The sequence below is a fragment of the Schistocerca cancellata genome, unplaced genomic scaffold, assembly GCF_023864275.1.
Source record: "Schistocerca cancellata isolate TAMUIC-IGC-003103 unplaced genomic scaffold, iqSchCanc2.1 HiC_scaffold_1150, whole genome shotgun sequence".
NCBI classification, from domain to species: domain Eukaryota; kingdom Metazoa; phylum Arthropoda; class Insecta; order Orthoptera; family Acrididae; genus Schistocerca; species Schistocerca cancellata.
The window spans coordinates 3,707,480-3,722,966 of NW_026047149.1; the positions used below are offsets into that span (position 1 = coordinate 3,707,480).

Sequence of the window (15,487 nt, forward strand, 5' to 3'; positions counted from 1 at the left end):
TCCCCGGATGAAAAAATTCCCGGATTTTTCCCTCATCTCCCAGGTCACACACACACACACACACACACACACACACACACACACACACACACACACACACACACACGTTAATAACTATTTTGGCCACTCTGCCATTTGTATCATTTTCCATAAGACATGTATTCCTTCACGAGGCAACAAACAATGAATGGTTACGTATTATCCATGACTTTAGAATGCACTGGCAGTACACAGACAGTTTTTCTTATTGTTTATTTTTTGTTTACACGTCAAGCTCCGTAGGAGCCAAACTGAGCAGCAAATCTCCACGGTCATGGAGCCTGTCAGTACATGAAATTACAACATAAAAGTGATGACAAAAATAAAATTTTAACCAACGCGAAAAAGTCAATCCATAAAGTCAATCACCAATACAACAATCACCTTAATTTTTCAACGAAATCTTCGACAGAATAGGACTGGACCCATGAGGAAACACTTCAATTTCGATTTGAAAACGCGTGATGTACTACTAAGATTTTTGAATTCGAGCGGTAGCTTATTGAAAATGGATGCAGCAGTATACTGCACACCTTCCTCCACAAGAGTTAAGAAAGTCCGATCCAAATGCAGGTTTGATTTCTACAGAGTATGAACTGACTGAAAGCTGCGATATAAGCACATATTCACGTTAATTTTTTTTCTTTACAATTTTAATATTCTTTGCGCTATTTGGTGTGGACCACAATTAATCTTCTATCACTAGCGGTGGATATTTTGCCAAAAATTGATTCAGAGTCTTAACTACCGTGTGTTCAATTTACGTCTCTTATTTGATTTATCTACACATTGCCAACCTAACGAAGTATATGCTGAAACTGAAGTCTGTTCCCTTTGTGTGTGTGTGTGTGTGTGTGTGTGTGTGTGTGTGTGTGTAGTTAGGGTGCGTTGTAGGACGTTGAATGTGAATGTAGTATTTGCCAGAGCGTAGTTAAGAGTTTTCATGTTCAGCTGATTTTCGATTTTTTGTTTAAATATTCTGATAATCATCATCCTTTGAAATGTTATTCCACTATTGTGTCTATTAATGTAAGTAGTGAATTACTCTTACATGAACTCCTCCACAAAACACTTAAACCAAAACTGCAATCAGCTGAACACCAAACTTTTCAACCACTCTGACAATTATTGCATTCACTTTCATCTTTCTATAACTCACTGAACAGAAGTAAACAGTTTTCAGCATATAATTCGTTAGGTTGGCAGCATGTACATAAACGAAAGAAGAGGAGACATGCATTGAACACACTGTAGTTACGACCTTAAATTACAGCTTTTGGTAAAATGTCAACAGCTACTGACAGGAGAAAAAAGAGTGAACACAAAACTGTGTTGACCAGGTGAGAAGAAACGCAGATTTCCGCCAAAAACTATTTAACTTTAAGTAATTACCTTTTGACACAAAAATACGATTAACTTTTATAATCTACAAGGGTCACATATCAAAACAAAATCATTCAACATTCCACCAAAGATGCCTTAAAGCAAAGGGCAAAACGCGTCTTTAGCAAGTACAGTACACTGCAGCAAGAAAAAAGGATTCATTACTTACCGAAGGAAACTATCAACAGCTGTAGATACTTAGCAAATTACATCTTATGACATACCGTCAAATTAGTTTCTATTTAACTTCTGTATGTCAATTTAGAGTATGGTAAATATTAAAGTGTTCCATGTCACTGCAATTCTCATTTCAGTTGTTATCAAATGCCGTTTAAAAAATTAACTCAATCCATGCTGAAAAACTGTAGTTACCTTCACATCTCGATAGGTAAATAAATTTTGGATATTTATCATGCGGCGAAATATTGGACTCATTAGAAGTTATCAATCGCAAAAAAAAGTTTCGATTTCTTGAACTGTTTAGAAAATCTGGGGCCGGTAACAGCCACGTGGTTGACGAGGAGCAGGGCCAAGTGTGTGCCGCATGGCGGGCGGCCCGCCGACGAACCACTGAGTATCTCGAGAACTCTGATAGCTACCGCTCTGCTCTCAACTTTAGAAACAATTTCGGTATGTTGACTGTATTTCATACGGAATAATGTATTACCTGAAATGAACTATAGGCGAAGCCCACGCAATGGACTTTCACCTCTGAAAGCTCATTAAAAATTCGTGTAATGGTTTACGTAAATACAGCACGCAACCACGACGAATAACGAAAAGAAATTCAGTTCTTTATCGACAAAAGGCATCACGCCGTAAGACGCAGAAGAATAAAATTTTTTCACCGAACCGTTTCCTTTAAATCGGATGGTAAGTGTTTCATACCTGCCGCCGCGTCTACGCCAGAGCGCTTCGGCGAAAAGTTCGTGCGGCCCGTGGTTGTGTGGGTGACGTCACGCTCAGAGCGTTCTGTGATTGGCGGCGCGGCAGCGGTTCGTGTGCAAACAGCGACGCACGTGGCAACCGAGGCCCAGCCCCGCGGTTTTTTGGTGGGAACGGGCCTTACACAAGTTTCTGCACATGCCCAACTGGCGTGACATATAATTCCCTACCGGCCTGATACATAGGGTTTGATGAACAATTTCTTGTTACGTCAATGCCACCACTTGGTAGCACCCGGCAGCAAATTTATCTACGTTCGCCATGAATCCCGCTAGCGGCAGCATACACCACAGACACACACTATACATAGCAAAATCAGATCGGACATCAACGTATGTTACACTGAGGGGGAAAAAAACACTTTTTGAGATTCTGAACGAGGTGTTTTGGAATTTATCGTACAGTAATACATTTGTGGGGCTGAGAACCATGAAGCACCTAATCGTCGATTGTTGCATTTATTCATGCTTCTGACATCTGTTGGGTCAGTTTATCTGTACTGTAGGGCCACATTGTACTTATATCTGAACGCTCACTGAGAGCTGTCACTGGTTTCTCTGATATTCACTTAAATATAGGGGGTTGAAGACCAAGTGCTCTTGGCCGTTACGGCTCTTAGCGCCTCACTTGTGCTCTTGTTTCACCTTGTCGGCAGATGGCACCAACTAAATTTAATCTTTTACGCAAACTGCTGTTTATGTCTGGAGTTGGCTGTCTACTGTGAAGAAATCGGGTTTCCAGTGGAGTAGCAACATGAACTCTATTGAACGTGTATTAAGTGCTAACAGAAAAGAAAATTACCTGGAAAAGTTGGCCGCAAAGAATTTACGGCATTCAAGACGAAATCCGTTGTCACATAAAGTGACGAAATCAAGCGTGACTACAAGCCAACAGGGAAGCGTATAATAACCGTAAGTTTTGTAGTGGATGCAACGTAAGAACGCCCGATTTTCGGCCCAGAAGTTTATTAGTTAACTAACAACACATGAATTAGGAACCTTGCCGAAAAAAATACAAAACCACGAAAACTCAGTTACACTAAAAACGCGAAACTAAGGGTAGTGGAAGCTCAAACATTATTCCGTTCTTACCATAAACTACTTAATTATGGACAGAACAACAAAACCATTTCTTCCTCTTTGCAGAGAAGTGACTCCTATTATTACTATTATTATTATTATGGACAGCTGCTGATGAATGTGTTGATGAGCATAGCTGTTAGATAGCAGACGTTATTAATTTCGAGCTATCACATTTATTTTATTTAAAAATTTGTGAACACCCAGAACGTATACCTGCGAGGGAGTACAGGCACATCGAAACAATGCCCGACGGAATGTGGCGCTATTTTCCGTTCGTTCCACATTATTCTAATGGAAGCTTTCAGCGATCAGATGACTGTAGCATTACGTCAAATAACAAGCAGCGAATTATTAAACACTCGACAGGGTAATTTAACACACTATTCGCCATTCGTTTGTTCGCAACAATTCTATTTTGTAATTAAAGTACGACAATGGATTAGGAGCAGGTCTGCCGAGAGTTAGGCGACAAGCCAGACAAAAGCGTGCAGAACAGCATCCACAGCTCCCTGAAATTCCAGCACAGGCCAGCTGCCCGCCTTACCTTCCCCTGGAACTCTCGCGGAGAAGAGATGCTCTGGCGGCGGACTGCTCTCCCTACACGGCTGCTGCGTCACGACTGGGCCGCACCGACAGCCGGGGCGCGCGGCTGCCCCCACCCAGCTCTGACGTCACGGGGCGGCGTTGCCAGCTCGCGCGGCAGGCGAGGGAACGGCTGCGGCAGGGTGGGCGAGGCGTCTACGTCGGTGTCGGCACCGCCGGGCCGCCTGCCTCCACCCCCGCCGCAGTCCGTTCACCTCGTACCGCGCTATACAGCTGGCGGCACACACCCCATTCGCATGGCGTTCCAAAAACCGACGTTCTTATGCCGACTTCCCGATGCCGCTTCTGGGTGGTTATATACAGCCTTAAAAATCGATTTTTGGAAACCGCTTCTAGTTGCCTGTTTTCCAATACCGCAATCTATTTTCGCTTCCATGTAAACGCATCTCGTTTTGAAACGTGCTTGGGCTGAGAGGTTTCTTCTTATTTTTAAAAACTTTCAGGTAATATGGACGGAGTGACTTTTTGTAGTGAAGGACAAGTAGAAATATTAGACCAACTATATACACCTCGTCTACGTGCATAGGAATAGCAGTTTCACAGACTAAATCAGATACCGTAACAGCTCTTTTCCTGGTGCCATATTTAACTGGGCAGCAAATGCGTTTAAGGCCTTAACATGTAACCACGAGGTCGAAAAGCAGTTTGCGAAATTCTGTTTTCGTCTTTCCGACGAGGTGTCGCATGTAGAAGCCATTTTAAGGCATGTACACACTAGGACCTAGGCTAGCGTCACCAGAAGCCCCGTCTTTAATGGGAATGGCCATTTTTTTCGTTCTGTGTCCCGTTGACTATCCAATGGGAGGCAAAATGCCCCGGCTTTTTCGTAATCAGAAGTGACATTTTGTTTCATTTAGTGTTTTTAATTATTTCTACGTGAATTTCCCATGACAGGCTTTTTTTTAACGTTTCCGTGAGTCTTACTTTGTCTATAATTCAAAGATGGAATACAGAAGCTGTATTTTGGTCACAGGATGAGAAGAGGTGTGAACAGAAGATTTGCCGTCATCACGCTCGGTGAAAGTGACTCAGGCGTTGAGCTTCGCGATTCGTATCCATCGTTTACTACTGCAGAAATAACGGACGGATGTAACAACTTTTCGTTAAAGAACGTTACAGGGCTATCAACGTGCAATTGTACTTGCAGTTACGAACTAGCTATTCACTGGTAGATGACGTACATTTGCAGTAGATGCGACCGACACAATGTCTTCGGACTGTGAGAGAACAATGAGAAGCAGGCGGCAGTTTCAACACTAGATTTGGCAAACTTGCTTCAGTGCGCTCCATTCTCTGTTGTCCGTTGTGTGAAACTAGCTTGAGCCCGTTAAAACGGGGAAACGAAACTCGTCTTGCTCTAAAACCATGGAAGACGAGTTCGCTTTTTTGAAGGAAACCACGACTATACGAAGGTAAAATGTGTGCTGCGACGTTCAGTTTTTTCCACTGAACAAACATGGAGGGCTTGCCGATATAACGCATCACACGAAGAAAAAGAAGTACCTGTGTGCAGTTTCTTCGGGAACTGACAGTGCAACTTCTTGCTTTGTTAGTACGAATGAACTAAAAACAGACGAAGATGAAAGCATCGCTACCGCAAAACACACACGTTCTTTCCGTTAAAGGACTACATAGTTCTTGTCATCAGAGACCTGTTTGAGAAGAAACGCATATGTTCTAGGACAAAATGCGAGTCCATCTTGGTGAACATTTTATGGCCTTACGCAGTACGTTAAGTTCAGTCAGGATTTGAAGATGCAATGTCCCTGTGATGGCTGATGATGCATCAAATGGCAAAACCTGGAAGCTGGTGCAGATTACAGCTAGATAATTCATTCGTGCAGAAAGTTGGTCAGTGCAACGTAATCTCTCTTCAGAACAATGTAGTCTGGCTGTTTTAAAAAAGAAAAATATAGTTTACGAGACTGTCACATTTTGTGCATATAATTGTAATTTCAATGTTGGTAGGCACAAGATGGCAGGAACAAACAATGTTTATTGCAAACTGAACAGCGTTCTCCCACTGACACAGAAACAAGAGCGAATTAAATTTTTCCAGTATTTTCACATTTACACTCAGCGTGTGGGGAAACTGAAATACTTCTGTGATTTCGTTGATACTGAATACAAACAGTTCTACGTAGTATTAACACTAGATGGTCGTCATTGTTGCCGGGAGTCACAAGAGTTATTGATGTGTATAAACCTCTGAAATCTTATTTTCTGTCTCAGGATAGGTGTCTTACATTGGTGCAAATTTTGTGAGAACCCACGGACACGTCTTTGCCCTCATTTCACACAAAGCTAATGAAAATATTTTGAGATTCAATCCAAAAGTTTGAAAGAACCACGATTTCAGTTACACATTCAGCTGAAGAGTTAGAGCTGCTTAAAGAAAATAATCGGTGACAGGAAATTTGGTAAACTTCAAACTTCAGTTAGTTTTTCGATTTCAATTAACTGGGTAAAGGAAGGCATTTTCAGTCCGGTACGAGCCTGTTATCAATTTGTTTTAGGACACTTTTGTGACTTATTTAGAGAAGGGAACTTGTGTGTTTCATCCTCTGAAATAGTTTCATTGGGTAACACTGAAAATTTCCGTTTCTTGGGCTTAACTTTTAAATTGTCTGAAATTCTTAAGACAGTAGACTGAGGTGCAACATTTCAGTTGAGACAGGATGCCTGAACAAAATTGTATCCCAGAAACTTTAGGAATGGGAAAAAACTAATTTGGAAATTCTTGAGAGATGGTGTGATGTATTCCATACACTTTAAAGTACAGGTACTTCACGTAAAAATATAGAGACGCATGTGAGGTTTGCTCGTGCTTTACCAGGCACAAATGCTGTTGTGGAAAGAGCATTTTCAACTGTGAATTCCTTTTGGATTGTTAAGAAAAACCGTTTTACGACAAACTGTTGAAGCAATTGTTATAGACTCGTTATGAAGATCTTCCCTGCAAGGATTTCTGCAATCTGCTACTAACCTAGTCAAAGCTTTCGAAAGCTGTTAGGTCTTCTGATAAGTACCAAGTTAGCAGCAGTGCACGCCGTACAGTAGCTGAACTGTTTGCTTATTTTTGATGTCTGCATTATCGTTCATTTGTCAGAAATCGTTCTATCATCTTCTCAGGATTTTCAATTGTAATCATTTTCTGGAAAAACAATTAATTATGAAATGAAGCAGTGGCATTACAAGCATGTTTTGAAGTGCATTGTTAGAATGTGTCTCTTTATGTGTATGAAGTTTAGTTTGTATGTATGTTAGTAAAGCAATGCAGTCATATGCAGGATAATTTCTTTTTGCCTAGTGTCCCTTTTTTTATCGCAATTTCCGCAAATACCACGTTTCCTCATGTCGGAAATGAGGCCCAGGACTGTTGCCATGAGAAGCTCTGCAATTTACAGTATCAAATACATTAGCTGGCCGTTATTCTACGACCAGCATGAGAGTAAACCGGATGTAAACATTACACTGTGTGTTGTTCCGCTTCTGCTGGGATCTCGTTGAGTCGCGTTTGACGAGGAGCGGCAGCCGAGCTGACTGCAGTGCAGTAAGGATACGTTTTGCGCCGTGCGTTACCCGTACGTCGGCTGAGCGCTAATAAGGGGCCACAGGTTTAGCTGCGGATCTAACTTGTACAGCACTGTCCAGCGAGCTGGTCCAACCAACCTGCCGTGATCTGAACCCTGCAGTTAAATCGTAAGAAGGGACGAGCAGACAATATACGTAGCTTAGAATGTCATTTAGTTTTTGAAGAGAATGAAGTAATGTTCGGCACTATTCCAGCAATACCGCACGCTTCTTCGCGGACCGAACAGAATGCGTAGGATTCTCTCGTTATTAGCTAACATAGTGGTGTAATTAAAAGGAAGAGTGATGCGAATTCTAACTTAAACACCGGAAAATGGATCTGCGTCAGACACGTGTAATGCAAAAGCGTATTGCACAGATCCAGTACGGGAAGGTCAAGTGTTGTCCGGGAAACGCCACTACGTGCCGGTAACGTTGGAAGCCAAGATAAGAGCGTAGGCAGTCAGAAGGCTGGAACACCCTCGCATGGTATAAAATATTCTGTACACCCGTATATCGGTGGTAAGATTGTCATCAACCGTATGTTTCGATATCTATGTAAAGGTTTCACAAGGCCATTGAGTCATATCTGAAGAACAATCTTTGTAAGAGGAGAAACGGCGAGATCGGAATCTTACGATAACGGCCTGGAAGGAATAAGACTAAATAAAAAAGTATGAGAAGAAATTATCCTGGTAAGGCACCTACCCAAGAATCGCTCTGAAAGATGCGATGAATGGGGAAGTATGGCTTCTGGGTTAAAGTGGCCGTCGTGAGTACTCGTGACAGGTTTATTGCAAATTGTTGTGTTTACATTCGTTACGCTGACGTAATTTTTTTGATTTAAATATTATGTACCTCGTAATGGAAAGTTTTCGTGTGTTTCGGGAACCACGTGCTGGATACGGAGCGCCTGCTCCCCCTCAGCCCGTGCCGCCGGCTCTGCTGCCGCTCTCTCGTGGCGACACATCTGCCGCGCAGTTAGCGTTCCGAAAAATTTAGTCAGTCGTCTTTCTTGCTACAAGAAGACGACAGCCACAGTTTATCTCTGGTAAAGTGTTTCAGTGCTGGTCCTTTACGTGGGGCACTGCTTCACACATCCAGATACCCCCTTAGCAGAAAACCGACTACTTTTTTGGTACGTGTACGGCACAGTCACTGCCTGGCGATGCACGATTATTAACAGAAGTGAAGACGAAGCCCCTAACGCCGGGAATTTTGACAACTTTTCTAGCAAGAGGATCAATTTTAGGTCAACGTAATAATTCATTAATTTCTGCACTTACACATATAGAACAAAGACGAAATGGACGATAACATTATCTGTCTTACTGACTAACCAACAGACTACCTTGTCACCAAAAACATTACTCTAGAAAAGTGAAAATATCGAAATTCAATGGGACAGCGTTCTGTACTAAAACACATTTGCGTGACTTAACGTGCTGACGATTGATAATGCAGGACTGGGAGAAAGAAGCTAACAGACTAGTTGTACTACATTCGGCAATTTTCGTGGAGCTGACTGCTTCGGAAAATACCGGATTCAATGCTCCACTATCGAACTGTCAAAATGCGTCTAGCTTTGTTTCATTTCAAGCCATTAGGAATTGGATCAGACTGTCCCTAGGTCTACGCACTATCCTGACGTAAAGTAATTGTTTAATTCCTCGGAAATACAGAAGCGTCCGATCCTACCCGTCGGCTTTGACCCATGACGTCACAAATATGGCGGAAACGACCATAAACGACAATGCCATTATGGCGGATATAAAAACGTCGCATACGTATCATAAAGACGAAAATACATAGAAAAACAACACACACACAAGTTTCACAAAAAGCCTAATGACTCTAACGGGACAAGCGTGGGAAATTGGGGGTTTTTGGGTGGGGAGAAACTAAATACACACAAACTTAGCCACCCACCGCCGTACAAAACCACGCAAGACAACGAAAAAAATCGACATCACAAAACTCACCAAATACCACAAAACACATTCTTATCCGGAATCGGACACTTCCCTTGACCTATATAGATCTACAGTAGCTCCCGATCCCATAAATTAGGATCGAACACTTCCCTTGACCTATATAGCTCAACAGCATCTCCCGATCCCATCCCCCAATACAAAAATCAAAATACACCGCAAAACATTGCGAACAAACACTTCCCTTCACCTACATATATCTACAGCAGCTCCCGACCACATAAATTGGGATCGAACACTTCCCTTGACCTATATAGCTCAACAGCAACTCCCGATCCCATCTCCCATTACAAAAATCAACATACTCCACCAAACATTGAGATTGAACACTTCCCTCCAACTATATAGCTCAACAGCAGCTACCAATACCATAACTTAGGATCGACCACTACCCTTGACCTATGTAACTCAAAAACATCTCCCAGTACGAATACCAAATATGGCGGATATAAAAACGTCGCATACGTATCATAAAGACGAAAATAGCCCTCAACCGAGAACTATTAATCCGGTCTTTCATATCCATTCCTGAACAAAAACCACAACCGAATACACTTAATAACAAACTCAGCCGACGTACAGCAATCATCATTACATTAACCATCACACAAAACCGTTAACTCACTAATACAAATTCCGCTTCAAAAAGACGCACGCAGCACTCACCACTGACCAACAGCAAACTGAGCCCAACACACCAAACAAACGAAAACCATGAACACACCGCCAGAGGGCACAACAAACAACAACACGACATCTACAAACACGCCACAATCACAAACCAAACTCCGCGCCGTAATGACGTCACACACCACAACACCCTTACGTCACGGGTCAAAGCCGACGCGTGAGATCGGATGTTTCTGTTGCGGTTTGCTTTGTAAGTGATAGTCTCCACAGTGAACGTAAATGAAACCTTACAGCTACCATGACTTTGCAAAAACAAACCAAAAGAAAACAAAGAAAATAATTCAACACTGCGGGAACGCATGAAAACAGTCGTCCTTACCTTATTAAGGGTGTGGGTGTAGCAGAAGAAATTCTCGGCGCAGAAACAGCAGCACGAAATCCCAACGCAGAACGTCACACTGGACACGACTCGCTACAAATGCGACAGACGCCTGAAGCGGCAGGGCTGTGTCACGCAGTCAGTGCTGCCAACGGCTGCGAGGCCGGCAGGTACCAACTGCAGTCTGCTACGGGGGCCTCACACAGGGGGCAGCGCTTCCAGGGACCCCGCGCAGAACATGCGAATGTAATACGAAGACTGTCGTGCTAATTTTGTTATTGCGGACAAGCTGAAAAAAATAAAGTAACACGTTTGTGAAGGTACTTTTAGAGCTATGTAATCCAATTCTACGCTCACTGTGACACTGCTGTGGCCACTGGAGTACCTCTCAGAAAATTATGCCCGCACCGGCGTCGAGGGAACCAGCGGCTGTGACACGGACGCGCCGCAGCAGTATCTGTTGTCAACACACGGCCGCTGCCCATGCGTCGATTCGATTCATTGCTGCTCGCTGCCTCTCCGCACCATTTCTAGTCATTGCTGTGAATAACAATCAAGCATTAGATCCCACCCGTCAGCAGGTTGTTTCCCACAGAATGATTTTTTTATTGTCGTCGGTTTAAACAAATGCCTGCCGTACTTTCCCACTTCACGTGTAGGGTTTGCATTGTGTGTGAAGATACAGTGTTTTTCCCCGCCCCGTTTAGTTCAAAGTGCGAACAGGGAAACGTTTCGTGATACGACAGATTTAAAAAATACGATTCACGTGCTCAAAAGATCAAGAAAAAGCAACAACTGAACAGTTTTTGAACTCACAAAAAGGCGCTTCTTAAAAATTTCTCCGACCAACAACGTCAGACAGTGAGACTTAAGCGTGCTTAAAAGGCCATGTCCTTAACAGCAGCCTCTCATCGTGTGGTGCTCCAGATGCAAGTGAACACAAGCACTGGAATACGGACCTCCCGCTGTCCCACACTCGGGTAGGCCTACTGCTAGCAGTTGTGAAGCAATCACGAGTTTGGACCCAGGCACTTGGCCTAATAGGTTAACATCCACAATGATAAATGAAATTTTACATAAAGGCCCTACTAAAATTGTAAGTTTTGAGTATCCTTTAAACGAGAATGGAAGAAAATTTTCAACTCATTTTTAACATAAGAAGTTTACCAAATTGAGAAAAACAATGATCGTAAATGCCTTAAGTATTCGAAATCTACTGACAAAGTTCTTTGTTTTTATTGTAAACATATTCGATCTCCTTCAAACAAGCTATCAGGTGATGGACTCTGTGACTGGGTTCATTTAGGAAATCGGCTTCAAGAGCATGAACAATAATTTAACAACATAAACAGTACAAGAAAGTGGATAGAATGCGAGGTAATTTGAAACAACAAAGTGGTATTGATCATACTGACCTTGAACTACTGGAAAAAGAGAAAGAACATTAGCGTTAGATTCTAATATGAATTATACTCACCATCAGGTACCTAGTTCAAAGTAATATTGCCTTAAAGGGAAGCAGCGATAAGCTATATCAAGGAAATAATGGTAGTTTTCTTGGTTTGATCGAAAGACAGCAGAATTTGACCCCGTTTTGCAGGAACATTAGAGGTGGGTAAAGGCTCAAGCAAGTCATGACCATTTTCTTGGAAAATAACATTCAAAATGAACTCATAAATTTGCTTGCCAACAAAGTAAAAAACAGCATTGTTAATTCTGTAATCGAAAGTAAATATTTTTCTGACGTGCTTGATTGTACTCCTGATACATGCCACAAGGAACAAATGACACTGATTGTTAGGTCTGTAAGTTTGTCAGAAGACGCAGCGACTGTAGAAGAACACTTCCTCGACTTCCTGAACGTCACTTCAACAACAGGAGAAAGTTTGACTGAAACCGTTTTGTCGAAATTAGATGAACTAGGGCTCGATATTGATGATTGCAGAAGCCAACGTTATCGATTATAAAAGGTTATCGAACTGGTGTTCAAGCCAGAATATTAAGGTGCAAACCAAGAGCATTTTATATGCCATGTGACAGCCACAGTCTTAATATTGTGATATCAGATGCGGCGGAATCTACTGCAAAAAAGCAATCAGATTTTCTGGAGTAATTCAAAGCATATACATTATTTTCAGTGCATCCACTCAGAGATGGGAAATATTATTGCGCAGGGCGCCAACTTTAACAGCGGTGAATCTTTCAGATTCAAAGTATGGTGTAGAGTGTCAAAGTTGTTAAAGTGCCAGACGAAAGAAGTCAGAGGCGCCCTTCTTTGAGGTGAGCGACAGAGCTGTTGAAACGAAAACAAAGAGCGAAGCTCACTCGCTTGCTGTGAACGATTTGAAAAGCTTCAAGTTTATTAGAGGCGTTGTCGTATAGTATGGTCTTCACTTTGCCATTAGCGCAACAATTAAGGCAGTTTAAGCAGCAAACGTTGACGTGGAAGTAGCAACTAAATCTCTCGAAAGTCTAATTACGTTTATTGGGAATTTACGCGAAGGAGTTTTCGTTAATGTGCAGTTAACAGCGAAAGAGATAACTGAAACTTCGCAGACTTGACCAAAATTTGGAGAAAGGAGAACTGGCAAGAAGGCGAAGCAATTTGATTATGACGGTGACGATTTGGTTTGCAGAGCTCAACGTTCAGAGGAGAGATATATAATCGACTTTCTCTAACCTGTCGTTGACACAGTGTTAAAAAGTTTGGAAGAGAGGTTTCGCCAAATGGCTAAGTATTCCGGAGTACTCGACTTTTTGTTTTCTCTAGACAGTTTAAAATACATACAGGGCGAAGGATTGAAAATGCTGTCTACAAACCTTGAGAAAGAGCTAAGTGTAAACATAAATTGTGAATGTTCGAAAGACATTGTTGCTTCAGCTCTCTTGACAGAAATTAATGTGCTCAGAGAAATGGCGCCCTATGACGTGAAAACTCCTACGTTAATACTGAAATACTCGAATGATTCTGCAAACCCGTTTAGCGGGATTTACATCGCCCACAGTATTTTGCCAGCCGTGTCAGGAACTGTCGCCTCTGCTGAAACAAGCTTTCCACGTTCAGAGCTCGTCAAGAATTATTTCCGAAGCGGCATGTCGGCCATGTTGTCAATAGAAAACGGCGTGGTTCCAAAACTGAGTTCTGAAGATACTATTCATGAATTTGCTCTTCAAATAGGGAGGAAAAGATGTTTTGTGTATACCCTTTGTGTTTATAACCTACAACTCAGTTTATTTCTTGTGAACACAGAGCACAGTCGAGTGATGAAAACATTGAAGCGTATATCCTGAACAAAATTTGTGAACCTTACCTGATTTTGAATTTCATTGAATTGGAAGGATTCCCGTAGCAGTCTTATTATTAACATTTTTGTAATAACCATAGCTGTTAAGATGTCTTCTCCAACTAACTATTTTCCTACAACGACAGTAGGTCCCCTGCGGTAACAGTCTGCTGATACACTGGTACTACGTTAATGACGGAAGTTAGATTTCTTTTGAACGTCACGGAGATATGTGAGCTGTGTTGGAGGAGGGACTGAGAGGTTGGGGGGGGGGGGGGGGGAGGAGGGGGGGGGGAGAGCCCCTCGCAGAACTTGGGCACACGTCCCCACGCCGGCTCAGCCCTGCTCACCCACTGCTGGCTCTGGAATTTTCTGTAAGCAGGCTTTCACGCCAACACTACTTTGCCTATTCGCATTACCCTTCTCTGTACGCGTTCAATATTCCCTGTTAGTTCTCTTTGTAATGGATCCCACACACCCGAGCGATAGTCTAGGATGGACCACACGAGTGTTTCGTAAGGTGTCTCCCTTGTAGACTCACCGCATTCATCCAGTGTCTCGTCCACTCTGCCACCTAGTTTGCCTACAACTGAGACTATGTGATACTTCCATTTTATATCACCTCAGTGTGCCACACCCATGTCTTTGTATGAGTTGACTGATTCCAAAAGTGACTCATTAATACGACGTTTTTGCGTGTTTTTAAGAGCACAATTTTGTACGTAACTTCTCTGACAAACAGACTGGAGTGGATGGCAGGGTGTTCGTCTAGCCACCATCACACGATTTTACATTTCTTCCCGCTTACAGCAATTTGTCAAAGCCTCCTTTACTTTGAAATCTTGTGAAAATATGAATAAATATTTGTACAGCTTCTTTCAGACACTCCTTCGTTATAGATAATGTATCATCTCCACAAACTGTAACCTTACTGTTAACATTGCCTCCAATGTCAGTAGCATACGACGTGGACAGCAGTGCATGCAACACACATCCCTGAGGCGTGTCTCAAGCTACTCCCACACCTGTTGATAAGTCTCCTTCTGAGATACCATGCTGCGTCCTCCAGATACCTAGACAGATGGACAGGTAGATGGACAGAGACGGGGAAAGTGGGGGGAGGGAGGGAGAGAGGCAGAGATGGAGACAGAAGCGCCTCATCCGCGTGCAGGGGGCGGCCCCCGCCTCTCCCCCCTCGTGGTGAATGTCGCCGCAGTCCGACACACACACTGCCGACACTCCTTCCCGCTCTCTATACACCCCTGACAGCAGCCGCCAAAGCGGACACTATGCTATAGTTTTGAATGGGATATACGAGGAAAGCGAATAGTATCATTTATATTGATTTGTTACACAGTTTTTACGGAAGAGAACGTCTGTAACTAAAATATTACAGCTCATTTTTCTTTCTCGATTTTCCTAAGGACCATGAGAGCTATGAAGTGGTACATTTCGGGACGTTTTACTTACGATTCTCTTGTAAGTAACAGATATTTAATGAAGGATGTCGTTTTCTTACAACGGAATCAAAAATGGCTAGTAAACAGCGGAAGACTTGACCTTCAGCAGAAAGACGTC

At 42.6% G+C, this 15,487-nt stretch overlaps 2 protein-coding genes across 2 annotated transcripts in view; both read right to left on the reverse strand.

Annotated features, from left to right (window-relative positions):
- Positions 1–4,082, reverse strand: part of LOC126159968 (poly [ADP-ribose] polymerase tankyrase-like) — a 55,874-nt gene extending 51,792 nt beyond the window's left edge. The window contains exon 1 of the mRNA XM_049916775.1: positions 3,994–4,082. The gene's annotated coding sequence lies outside the window, so the exon portion shown is untranslated. The remainder of the gene's footprint in view (positions 1–3,993) is intronic.
- Positions 1–10,744, reverse strand: part of LOC126159966 (uncharacterized) — a 491,753-nt gene extending 481,009 nt beyond the window's left edge. Inside the window, exon 1 of the mRNA XM_049916772.1 lies at positions 10,626–10,744. The gene's annotated coding sequence lies outside the window, so the exon portion shown is untranslated. The remainder of the gene's footprint in view (positions 1–10,625) is intronic.
- Between the last annotated feature and the right edge of the window lie 4,743 nt (positions 10,745–15,487).